Below are 9,297 nucleotides of genomic sequence, written 5' to 3'. Positions count from 1 at the left end.
GGCCCCGCGCGCTCGCTAGCTCGCTCCTCGCCTCTCTCTCCCCTTTAAACGCCCACTTCGGATGGGAAAAGAAGACAACTTAAAGTCAAGTTGCAATTAACTTCCGCGGCAGCCGCAGCTCCGGCGGCGGCGGCGGCACCAGAGGCAGAAGCCGCCGCCTCGGAAGTCCGACGCCGCCGCGCCCGCCCGGGAAGCTGCGCCTGGTCTCGGGCCGTGCTCGACAGCCACCGCCGCCCCCAACGCCCATGCCTGAGTGAGTTCTGCTCCTTTGCCTCTCTCTCTCTCTTTTTTCTTTTTGGCCCCTACTCTTAACCTTTTATCTCTGTCTTTCTTTTTTCGGAATCGATCTAAACTTCACCGTAGCGCCCACCCACCCGCGGTGCCCGTCGTTGGGGCGACTCGGCTCCCCTCTCGTGGGCGCCCGGGGACAGGGGTCTTCCGAGCCCCTTCTCTCGCGCGCGGCCGGATCCGGAGGGGTGGCCGGGAGAGTGAGGGAGAGCACCCGGGACGGGGGACCTGAAGATGCCATTCGTTCTTTCTCGGGGTGTGGACACCCTCACACACACCTGCCCGACAGACCCTGGCTGAACAAACTCCTTCAGGTCATCGGTAGAACCCCTTTGGGAAGAGAAAAGGGGGATCGAAAAGACCGAAGGAAGCACACGGGGAAAGGGAGACCCTCTCGGTGCGCCCCGGGGCCGGGCTGGCAGAAAGGTGCCGGGCGGAGTAGGCTGGGGAGTGGAAACGTTCCCCCCCCGGATCGCAAGTTAAGCTCAGCATCCTTCCCCGGTCCATCTGCGCCTTCCTCCGCCCCCCGCCGGCGCGGCTGGTTGGGAGCAGTGGCGGAGAGGGGCCTGGGAAGTTTGTGGCAACTCCTCCATCCCGGAGCCACTCGGGCCCCGGGGTGTTCAAGTTGGAGCCGGGAGTTTGAAAGGGGCGGCAGTCCGCGTTTCGAGCCCTCGCCGGTTGTAGTGAGGTCGGTCCTGAAGGCGCTGCTGGAGGGAATGTGGGTTCGGAGTTGGGCTGGAGGCCGGAAGAGGTGCTGCCCTCTTTGCAGGGACAGAGACATCACAGGTGCGGCCTCGGGGTCCGCGCCGTGTCTCCCTCCTGCGGCCCCGACCCGAGCGTGGCGGCCTTCTTTGAGCGCTCCACTACCGAGGCTCCCGAGGCGGCGGAGCGTGGGTTTGGACCACCACGATGAGAAGGACAAAGCAGGCGGGTGGCAGGTCCGGAGAGTGACAGGCGCGTACCGGGGAAGTCCACCGAGCTGGACTCTTGGGGGCGACCCCAGAAGACGGAGAGGGGCTTAGGGCTCTTGCTGGAGATTTTGGCCCTGACCTTAATTAGAGCGTAGCAAATTTCACTTACAAGCGTCAACCACCGGATCGCCCCTCAAAAGTGCCCTGGTTGGCAGCTTGGACCTCTGCGCCTTTCCTGGGCGAACTTTCTCAGCAGCATTCCGGATTTCCAGGCAAATGCTGTTAAGATTTGGACTCCACATGGTTGTAAAGAGACAGAAAAGCTAAAGACGTCCTGTTCTCAGGAGAGAACCTTTCTGCCCCGACTGGCTGGGGGTCCATCCTGGGAGGCCAGGGGACCTGAGTTTCCCAAAAGGACAGAAGAGGGGGTAAGAATGAGTAAAATGCGACTTGCTGGGTGTCAGGATTTGTCCTAAGCAGTCCCTGAAATCTACAGTGTTTGTACTGCTGACAGAGTAACTCATCCCGCTGAAACTTTCTTGAAATTTACACCCAATCTAAAGTGGATTTTTCTGAGATGTCAGGAATTAAGATTTATTCTGTCGTCCAAAGTAGCTGGGGGGAAAAAAAAAAAAAAACTAAGACTGGAGAAAGCCAAGGTTGAGGTGTTTGCTCTAAAGACCTTTAATCTGCTGTGTGGTACTCGTGCTATGATTTAGCAGTGGTCCTTTATTTCTATTGCATATTATTTTAGTAGAACAGTAGTACATTCGTATACTGGCTGCTCCAGTCTGCTGGCAAACATTAGCATTCAGGCTTACATTTTTGACAAATGTGCAGACAGGAATAGCATGAATAGGCATCTTAAATATTAACAACCTAAGCATCTGTTGTGAAACAATTTTAATATATTTACTCTGTTTTTCTCACATTGTTAGAAAAGGTTATAATAAGCGCATAATCTCAACTTTAGTTAGCAGGAGTAACTGGCTGTATCTTTCACTACCTCTCCAAGTGTTTAACACAATCACCAGACATAAATACTTTAACTAACTCGGTTAGGCACATTATTAAATACACTTTAGACAATGTGTATTCTATATAAAATGTAACAGTAGCAAAATATGTATCCTATTTGTGCACATTTTAAATGACTATACATTTTATAAATATACCAGGCATGTTTATTCTTCGTCTCCATTTGACACTTATTACTTCATATTTTTCCTAATGGAAACAATATTTTAAATGTAGAGTCGTTCAGTCATATGTAATACATAATATGTAAACAGTAGCTATAAAATACAGAGCATTGTTAAATTTGAGTATGGCTGCATGTAACAAGATTATACAAGAGAAATAAGAATCACTGCACAATTTTGTATTCCTTTCTAAATAATGAATACAAATGATGGATGAAAAAAGAACAAATAGGGATTTCCTTCCTAAAGTACTAGTGCCCTAAAATGTGGGGGGTGTGGGTATGGGGGGACAAGGGGGGGGAATGAAGGGAGGAAGCAGAAAAAAAAAAAAAGATCAGCAGAGAAAGAAGACTTAAAGAACTTCCAAAAGTCTGAATAGTTATTTCCAGAATCAATGCATTCTTCATTTTCCCACAAGCTGAAATATGTAATAAATAATAGTTCTTTGTATGTAAAAGTATTCCAAAGGAATGCCTTTTGTTCAGTTGTTCTAATAAATTAATATATTCTTTGGTTGATAATCTACAAAAGGAGTTCTTTTGTCTCTCAGCATCTTAAACAAGAACAACAACAAAATGAATAATGGTTTATTTCTGCAAAGAAGCCTGTTGCCAAGCTATATGAACCTGCGATTGAATAAGATGATGTGCTGAGTGATGGTTAGGCAAGTCTGCATTAAATTAGCAAAGACTGAAATCTCTGGGAGAGAGTTTCAATGATTTTTTTCATGTGACAGGTTGCGGATTGTAAATTAGGCCTAAAAGGTCAGGTGACAGGCACCTGTTCCTCATTATTGTTAAAACCTTTTGGTTACAAACACTGTTAAGCTAAATACAACATGGATATACAGCAGGGACTCTATAAAGCACTCTGGTGGTTTTTCATCTGCTCTGTAAATTTCCAAAAGGGCCATACACAGATATGCCCTTTACACAAACACGTCTTTTCTTCTAAGACGTGTTGTCTCGGATGACTCTTGTGTCATATTCGTACCTGGGACTGATGAAGTATATAAAATAAATGCATATGACGGAATCGATCTTCAGACTCTGTCTGGACCTGTTGTAGTCAGATGCAAAAATATTGGGTTTTTTTGCATTTGACTTTTACAGTCCACTGATTAATGATCAGAATTTGTTCAGGTTTTAAATAGAAACCTCCCCAAATTACCTTTTATACTTTTTAGATAAGGTAAGTTCTCATCTTAAATGATGCCAGGAGATATTTGGCTTTGTGCTTATGTATAAGGAGAACCTGAGCTGCTCTATACTGTCAGAGCTTTGTGGTATATAGAAAATGGGAAGAAAACCACATTTTACATGAATGCTGTTAGGAAGGGTATCATCATTTGCTCTTCATACTTGCCACTTCTCTCAGGGGAGTTCAGTAATCTTTTGATTAGAATTAAAGAATGTGATCGGATTTTTATGAATGGTTTACCTTTAGATATCTCAGAGAGCAGAAGAAGCATACATATTGAACAGGCCTAAGTAGCGCACAAGGCTGCAAAATATGAAAGTTGCCAGTTGCTTTTAATTAGCAAAGGAGGAGGATTTTGAGTAAATTCGGTAACTGAGATGATTGAATTCTCTATTTAAATATGTTCTTTGTCTCTTTTGGTTTGGTATAGTTTCTGCTTATTATACTAAGTAGTCATTTTTAGCATTTGTGATCAGATTACAGAACAGTCATCCTTCTTGCGTTTCCAGTTGGTTTTCAAACTCCAAAACTCCGGGATGCTTTTAACAAATTGGTTTACATTTTGACAGAACAGAGTTAAGTTAATTAATAGATCAGGCACGAACATCCTCCACGGTAGGGTGTATTTTCTGGTAAAATGTAAGTTGTGCTTCAGCACGATGAGCATCAGGCTTCAGTAATCTGTTCCTCGTGTGGAATGAACACTTCCTACTTCAAGCTAGCAGGCACCTACTGTTTATTTACGCTGCATTAAACTGACAGCTCAGCAATCAGAGGAAAAATATTACTTACCTTCCTGAAGTAAATACCAGTTTATAGGTTAGTGCACGTACTTATATTCCTGTCACCACTAAATAACGGCTCTGTCTCCACTTTAACATCTACCTGTACTATAATCCAGGGCTTTAGACTCTTCCTGGTTGGGGGTAGGGGTCGAGAGGAGTTTTCTTATCATTTCCCAGTGGCTAAAGTTTTAAAAAGAGTCATTTTATCTTCTCATTTTTTTGTCCTGCCAGAATCAGTTGAAAGAAATATTATACATTTTTCCTTTGCATACTTCAACTATAATATCCAAATCCCCAAAGAATCCACATGCCACTTAAAATAGTCATCTTAGAGCAACCTCAAGACAAATATGTTCAGACACATTCAAGTGTACGTTTGCTAAATTAAACTCTCTACAAAATTCCAAAGAGATAACTTCAACTATTTGATTTCTTAGATAACAACTTTGATAAAGTGTCTTCTATTCCCAGCCGTAGATGGAATGCTTCAGGTTTTAAGGGAGGTCTGCAAATATGAGTATAAAGTGGGACACATTGATTGATTGATTAATACTGTTAACTTTCCTCTGAAAATATTCTTGCCTCCTTTGTCTTTTTGTTTAATCTGCCAACCTTGAATTTCAAATTTTTGACAATACTAAATGCATTTGTTGTTTTTCTTCTTAAGTTGAAAGCCCGTTCTCTTTGGAGACCCCTGGAAACTTCAAAATACTGTTAACGTTGAATCCCAAAACTTATTATTAACTTGAGAAAGTGCTTGTTTTCGAGTATGCTCTGTAAGTAGCTCTTACGCTCATCCTGTACACACGGTTGTTAATCTCTAATCACATGTTCCATTGACATCAGAGCAGAATGTGGTCCTAATACAGCATGTAAATCAAATCTGTTACACAAGGTTCTTCTCTTTCTCTCCCAAAGAAAAAGTGTCTACTGTGGTAATTTATATATCATTCCTAAGTGTTATTCTCAATGGTAAGTCTATTTCAACTTGATGTCTTCATAGAGTGTGATCAACACACATTATTTAGTACTTTTGAACTTATGCCAACGGTACCTTTTGCTGTTTATTTTTTTTTAAGTCTTTTTTAAGATCAGATATTTCATTTCAGAGTAAATAGATACAGATTGTGTGTATATATATTCAGGGTGAGATTTAGTAGCGTAGCATTTCTCCAGCATATTGGCCTATTTTTATTCTTTCAAGTTATTCTGTATCACTTCCACAGTTGTTGCTGTCTGAAGGTTCGTAAATAGAAATTCTCATCACCTCTTTCAGTGGACTCTCAAGGATGTAATTTAGCTTATGCGGTGATCCAGTTTAGTTATGAGAGATGAAAATTAGTTAACCGGTACGCCAGCATTTATGTCCCTAGATTCAGCTGCAGTTTATTCAGTCCAGTTATTTGATATTTGGTAGTGAAGTGTCTTGTAATCAAACATTAAGAGTTGGTTCAGTTTCCAGTGGAGAAACGATCTTGCTGGATAAGACGTTTAACTGTGCAATGTTTTATTACACTCATCACTCCCTCGAGAGCCTGCGTATTGTGGCACGAGTTGTGGCTGCATCTTAGGGGTGCAGGTCCCCCACATGAAGCTGAGATGCTTGCAGAAGGAACAGACGTCAGGCTGCACTTGGTCCTGCCTTTGCTCGGATGTCTGTGGACCTGCATTTCCCTCCACCCCTTCCTTGGCACCCCTTCCCCCCAGGTGTGCAGGAAATGGAGGGCGTTGTACCCGGTGAAGTGGGTGGACTCTACCCAGAGCTATGACCTGATTTGTGACGTACCCTCAGAACTGCAGTAATGGTCCAGCTGCTTCACAGGCAACTGGTAACCACCTCATTTGGTGATGCTTCTGCCTTGCTAGCAGTGCCAGAGAGAACTTCGTCATTGTCACCTCGTCAAAGACTACTTCTTGAGAGCTCTCTTGTAGGGCTAGATTCGGAGAGCAGCCTCTGATATTTGGAGGGTAAGTGGCAGAAAAGTTCCATATGGGGAATCAGGGCTATAGTAGCCACAGGGAGAGACCAGCATTTAGTGTCCAGGGGAGGTTTCTGTGTTGGGATGTTGCTTTTTCTCAGCGAGAGATGATTTGGGACCAGATACCAACAGAAATTCTGCAGTGTGAATTCTACTCTGGGTGGTGAAATGTGGTAGAAAGCTCCCAGGAGAAATTACTAGATCTTCTTTCCCTGAGATATTTAAGGAAAAGGTAGTCAGTAATCTGTGAGAGGGGGAACTCTTTAGATGCAGTTTTCCAGGAAGCTGGGCATATAGTAGAGTTGATTGCTAGAGGTTCTTTTCTAGTCTTACTCCGTGGCTTCTGATATGCTGTTAAGAGCAAGCAAAAGACAATTTGGCCTTTTAATGTTTATAATGTTAAGGACTTTAAGGTAAAAGAGGTTTTCTGTTGTAAATACTTTATTGTAATAAATACTATAAATAAAATAGAACCTAGTATATGCAGATATCTTTTAAACTTGAGATAGTCTTGAATATAGTGTGTCCATAATTAGCTGTTTGATGTTGAATGCAATTGAGTTTTCCTTTTCCAGTGAACCAGACAATGGAAATCACTGGGGATTAACAACAGGGCTATGTGATCATTCTTGATATAGCAGACCTTTTTTTCCTGTTCACTGATAAAAATATTTTATCAGTAAAGAAAGCACTCAGTTCAAATGCTTACAGTTTTAAATTTTAAAAGAATATCTAGAATTAATAAAATAATCCAAGTGTTTCTCACTATATTTTCACCAACTGAAATAAATGATACCTAGATGTTCTAATAGTAGACAGATTTCTCCAGGCTGTGAGAGGTTGGAACAATAGTTTAATAACTGTGCTTTAAAATTCTTTTTTTAGAGGTGGGCTCTCTTTGGGGTGGTTTAAGAGGACTCAAAAACAATTTAGAACATTATCTTAAAAGTTTAAAAATGACAGTCTTACTTTGTAAGGAGTCATTGTATTTTAATAATACTGTACACATATTAGTGTTATTGGAGCAGTAGACAGTTAATTACAGCCTTTTCTGAGACATGTTAACTGTATACTAACAGTCATGTTAAAAAAGCATGATGTATACTCTTACATACAAGCTGCTGCTTGCTAGACTCTTTTCAAAATAGTCTTTTAGAATGTATGGAGTCAGATTTTGGGTCCAGAATTATCAGAATGTTTTCTACTAAAGCAACTTTATTTTAAAACTTTTCACTGGGATGTAAGCTTTTCAATTTTCTTCTTTTTTTTTTCTCTTTCTTTCTTTCTTTGTAATTAGCATTGGCTTGATCACTTTTGCCAGTGGCTTTAAAAATCAGAGTCCCTCAGTAGTTTTAGCCTTCCCACATTGTATTTTGAGATGTCTACATTTTTGTTTTGTGATGACTTTGGCCAACATAAGCCATTAAAAGCTTATTGAGTTGATTTAGCACCTCTTAGTACTACTCTTTGTGGAATTGTTTTAGTCACTGTTTCTTGAGCCAAGCTATGTTTTCTTACAATTCTCTGTAACCTGATATTTAAGATACGTTTGAGCAATTGATCATAGCAGTAGTTCTAAGAATATTTTATTTTCCAAATCTAAAGCCTAGGTTTTTGCTTTGGCTTCTGGTATGGCAGAACAGTGCGTGACTGAAACTAGTGAGGTTTAAAGCTGGACTGAGCCTGCCTTAGACAGTTATATCAAATTGGTTAACTATTTGAACTCCCTTGGTGAATCTGGATATGTTAACCTTGTAACCAATACAGCACTTAAAAATGCACTAGGATTCCCACTTTACAAATTTTTAGGTGCTGCCCTTATTTATTTCTACAAGGTATTCAACTACAAGAAAAAAATTCAACGTAAGGTACATGTCTGTGTTATAGAAAACAGTAGAAGCTTCGCAGTTAGCGTTCTGTCTTGCGTGGAGAGCACTCGTTAAAGATTTGCTAAATTAATAATAAAATAGTGAATTTAGCTTGTGCTGATATGGTTTAATGGGAAAAGACTTTCCTCTCTAATTTTCTGTTTTTACTCGGGTTATCTGCACACTTAATCTACACATGCCCGTGTTCTGGATAATTGAGTGTTTTTTTCTCCCTGTGCTCTGTCATTTTGGACAGTAGCACTGGGGTTTGTTTTATCCTCACTGACCTTGAGGATGAGGCAAAGTCTGTCTGATTAGGTTCATGGTCCTTTGGTGTTCAGCTGTGGTAACAACAACCTATTCTGGTATAAGCACAGAGCACTCCCTGGAGGTCCTTGCAGTTAGGCTACCATGTAATGGTTTTTCTGATATTCTGGGGCCAAAAATACCATGTGGCCTAAGTCTGATTGACCTCTATCTGTTCTTTTCTACAATAATGATTTTTTTTCAGGACCCCACTGGATAAATATCAGCCATGATTAATTGCATAAATAGATATATTTTTAATTGTAGCTGTATCCATTATTTTAAAATGTTTTGAGAGTTAGGGTATTTATATTAATGAAGATTTCACTCCATTCCTTAAGGGTTGTGTTAGATGCATCTAAAACATTCTGAAAAGTTCTGGCCATGCTATGAAAGTTATCTTTAAAAAAGACACTTCCTCTTTAAATTGATTTTCATGTGTGTGGCTCTTTACAAGACAGTGTTAGTTACACAAAGAAAAGTATTCCTGAAGCAGTACACTGCTGTGTGACCTATTCCATTATCATGCACATTCTGTCTCTTTAAAAACAGTCTCCTCTATTTGCCCTATTAATTGTTGATATGTTGCCATCCACGAGACAAAAATTAGAGCTGTAATTAAATAATCATGTGATGCTCCTTTAGTGCCAGTGAGAGCAAACTCATTTTTCCAGGCCCTGATGGTCACTGATTATTGTATTACTACCGGCTTGTTTTTTTTTTTTTTTTTTTTTTTTTATTTTTTTTTTTTTTTTTTT

At 40.9% G+C, this 9,297-nt stretch overlaps 1 protein-coding gene across 2 annotated transcripts in view; it reads left to right on the top strand.

Annotated features, from left to right (window-relative positions):
• The first annotated feature begins 6 nt into the window (after positions 1-6).
• The window catches only part of SATB1 (SATB homeobox 1), a 101,594-nt gene continuing 92,303 nt past the window's right edge, over positions 7-9,297 (top strand). Inside the window, exon 1 of one of the 2 annotated variants that reach the window (XM_024742031.1) lies at positions 7-253. The gene's annotated coding sequence lies outside the window, so the exon portion shown is untranslated. Of the gene's footprint in view, positions 254-6,215; positions 6,355-9,297 lie in introns of those variants that run through there. The other variant, XM_024742033.1, reaches the window with a different exon arrangement.

This window comes from Neophocaena asiaeorientalis, unplaced genomic scaffold (genome assembly GCF_003031525.2).
Source record: "Neophocaena asiaeorientalis asiaeorientalis breed wild unplaced genomic scaffold, Neophocaena_asiaeorientalis_V1.1 scaffold154, whole genome shotgun sequence".
Lineage (NCBI taxonomy): Eukaryota > Metazoa > Chordata > Mammalia > Artiodactyla > Phocoenidae > Neophocaena > Neophocaena asiaeorientalis.
Note: the sequence above shows the minus strand (reverse complement) of the source record. Positions and strands in the feature narration are given on the sequence as shown.